The sequence below is a fragment of the Schistocerca gregaria genome, chromosome 8 (genome assembly GCF_023897955.1).
Source record: "Schistocerca gregaria isolate iqSchGreg1 chromosome 8, iqSchGreg1.2, whole genome shotgun sequence".
NCBI classification, from domain to species: Eukaryota; Metazoa; Arthropoda; class Insecta; order Orthoptera; family Acrididae; genus Schistocerca; species Schistocerca gregaria.
In genome coordinates this window covers 26114899-26117843 of record NC_064927.1, presented here as the reverse complement: position 1 = coordinate 26117843, position 2945 = coordinate 26114899, and the positions used below count along the sequence as shown (strand labels likewise).

At 46.1% G+C, this 2945-nt stretch overlaps 1 non-coding gene across 1 annotated transcript; it reads right to left on the bottom strand.

Moving 5' to 3' along the window:
* Positions 1-1964: 1964 nt before the first annotated feature.
* Trnai-aau (transfer RNA isoleucine (anticodon AAU)) lies at positions 1965-2036 on the bottom strand. The gene has a single exon. It is a non-coding gene; the product is annotated as a tRNA-Ile (tRNA).
* Between the last annotated feature and the right edge of the window lie 909 nt (positions 2037-2945).

Genomic DNA, 2945 nt, shown 5'->3' with positions numbered 1-2945 from the left:
TGTGTTTTCGTTCTACACAGCCGCTGCCCCTTGCTCTTTCCCACCCATTCGTTACATTCAACCTCTGACGAGACCGACCAAATATAGACTGAGAAACAAGACCACACACTTTGTGCATTCGGAATCGAAGGCAGGGCGACCCGCGCCGCATTTGCTACGATTGCCATTTGCTACTTCTGCAGAAGCGGCGGCGGCGGCGACGACGACGACGACGACGAATATCGCGAGAGGCTCTGAGATATGTGAGAAATACATCTATAAAATGTAATTCAGACTGCCTCGTCCCACCTTATGCTGTACCGCTTTGGCAAATGCTTTATCTGCGCCATTCGCCTTAATCGCATCTGAGACTGATTCTTAGAAAAACGCCTGTCGCTAATTGTTCGTCATCACAGGTACTGTTTGCTATACGGCCACGACGCGCAACTGATTTCCAAAATTCATCTTTCTCCTGTGAGAATAGAACTTACGACCCCTGGTTTATTAGACCAGTGCTCTACCACTGAGCTAAAGAGGCGCGGCCTAGCGGTACTCTTGGGTACTTCGTCCTTACGGTCGTCTGCATCATCAGACTTTAGCTGACAACACTTCATATTACCGGCTAATATTTGCAGCTATGGCGACAAATTACTGCTTGGCTACACATCTGACACGTAACCGATGTGCTCTCCAAACAACAACACTTGCATTTCAGAACATGTCTTTCACACATGTCTACAAAATCACCTTCACCTTCAAATACAGCTTCCTTGCGACTGACAGAGATGTAGGCAAAGTTTAAAGTTGCTATTTCCATTAAATCTCGTTAATCAGAAAAACGGTAATTTACACCTGCAGCGGAACAAAATTCCGTTCCGCCCAGCTTCTGGCTCGAACCCACGACCCTGGGATTATGAGTCTGACGCTCTACCGACTGAGCTAGCCGGCTACCTCGGTGAATACCTGCCGGGTAGCACGTCACACAGTACTCGTTTGGGTTGGGTGGTCCCATACAGAATCTCTCCATGATGCCTAATGTTTTCCTAACGTCACACTCGTCACGTACTTCACTTTTATGTCATAATCATTTCTGAGAGGTAAAGAAATTGCATGACAACATGCAGAGCTAGTGGTGTCAAAATTAACACACATACTTTATGTGACTCAAAAGCCGAACGAGTTACTTTCCGACGTTGTTTTAGATGTGCAAGTGATAGTCAAAACTCGCTGTGTCGGCACTCTGCCGACCATTTCGCTAGTTAACACCGGTCTTGTTGTGTGTGTTTCAAGCTCAAGAGCATCTCCAAGCAAAAAATGGTCAACAGCAACATTCAGACGGTTTCGTACTGCTCAATTGCTACATTAAAACGTTATGTTTCTTTTTCAGAACTGGAAAAACACAAGGGTGACAGCATTAGAACCTGTAATCTTCAGATCCGAAGTCCTACGCCTTATCCATTAGGCCACACGGTCACTGACGACCAACATTTACATGTATACGACTCATCTCGAAACGCTCACACCCCTGAGGATTTGCGTTTTCGTTCTACACAGCCGCTGCCCCTTGCTCTTTCCCACCCATTCGTTACATTCAACCTCTGACGTGACCGACCAAATATAGACTGAGAAACAAGACCACACACTTTGTGCATTCGGAATCGAAGGCAGGGCGACCCTCGCCGCATTTGCTACGATTGCCATTTGCTACTTCTGCAGAAGCGGCGGCGGCGGCGGCGGCGACGACGACGACGACGACGAATATCGCGAGAGGCTCTGAGATATGTGAGAAATACATCTATAAAATTTAATTCAGACTGCCTCGTCCCACCTTATGCTGTACCGCTTTGGCAAATGCTTTATCTGCGCCATTCGCCTTAATCGCATCTGAGAGTGATTCTTAAAAAAACGCCTGTCGCTAATTGTTCGTCATCACAGGTACTGTTTGCTATACAGCCACGACGCGCAACTGATTTCCAAAATTCATCTATCTCCTGTAAGAATGGAACTTACGACCCCTGGTTTATTAGACCAGTGCCCTACCACTGAGCTAAAGAGGCGCGGCCTAGCGGTACTCTTGGGTACTTCGTCCTTACGGTCGTCTGCATCATCAGACTTTAGCTGACAACACTTCATATTACCGGCTAATATTTGCAGCTATGGCGACAAATTACTGCTTGGCTACACATCTGACACGTAACCGATGTGCTCTCCAAACAACAACACTTGCATTTCAGAACATGTCTTTCACACATGTCTACAAAATCACCTTCACCTTCAAATACAGCTTCCTTGCGACTGACAGAGATGTAGGCAAAGTTTAAAGTTGCTATTTCCATTAAATCTCGTTAATCAGAAAAACGGTAATTTACACTTGCAGCGGAACGAAATTCCGTTCCGCCCAGCGTCTGGCTCGAACCCACGACCCTGGGATTAAGAGTCTGACGCTCTAACGACTGAGCTAGCCGGCTACCTCGGTGAATACCAGCCGGGTAGCACGTCACACAGTACTCGTTTGGGTTGGTTGGTCCCATACAGAATCTCTCCATGATGCCTAATGTTTTCCTAACGTCACACTCGTCACGTACTTCACTTTAATGTCATAATCATTTCTGAGAGGTAAAGAAATTGCATGACAACATGCAGAGCTAGTGGTGTCAAAATTAACGCACATACTTTATGTGACTCAAAAGCCGAACGAGTTACTTTCCGACGTTGTTTTAGATGTGCAAGTGATAGTCAAAACTCGCTGTGTCGGCACTCTGCCGACCATTTCGATAGTTAACACCGGTCTTGTTGTGTGTGTTTCAAGCTCAAGAGCATCTCCAAGCAAAAAATGGTCAACAGCAACATTCAGACGGTTTCGTACTGCTCAATTGCTACATTAAAACGTTATGTTTCTTTTTCAGAACTGGAAAAACACAAGCGTGACAGCATTCGAACCTGTAATCTTCAGATCCGAAGTCCGA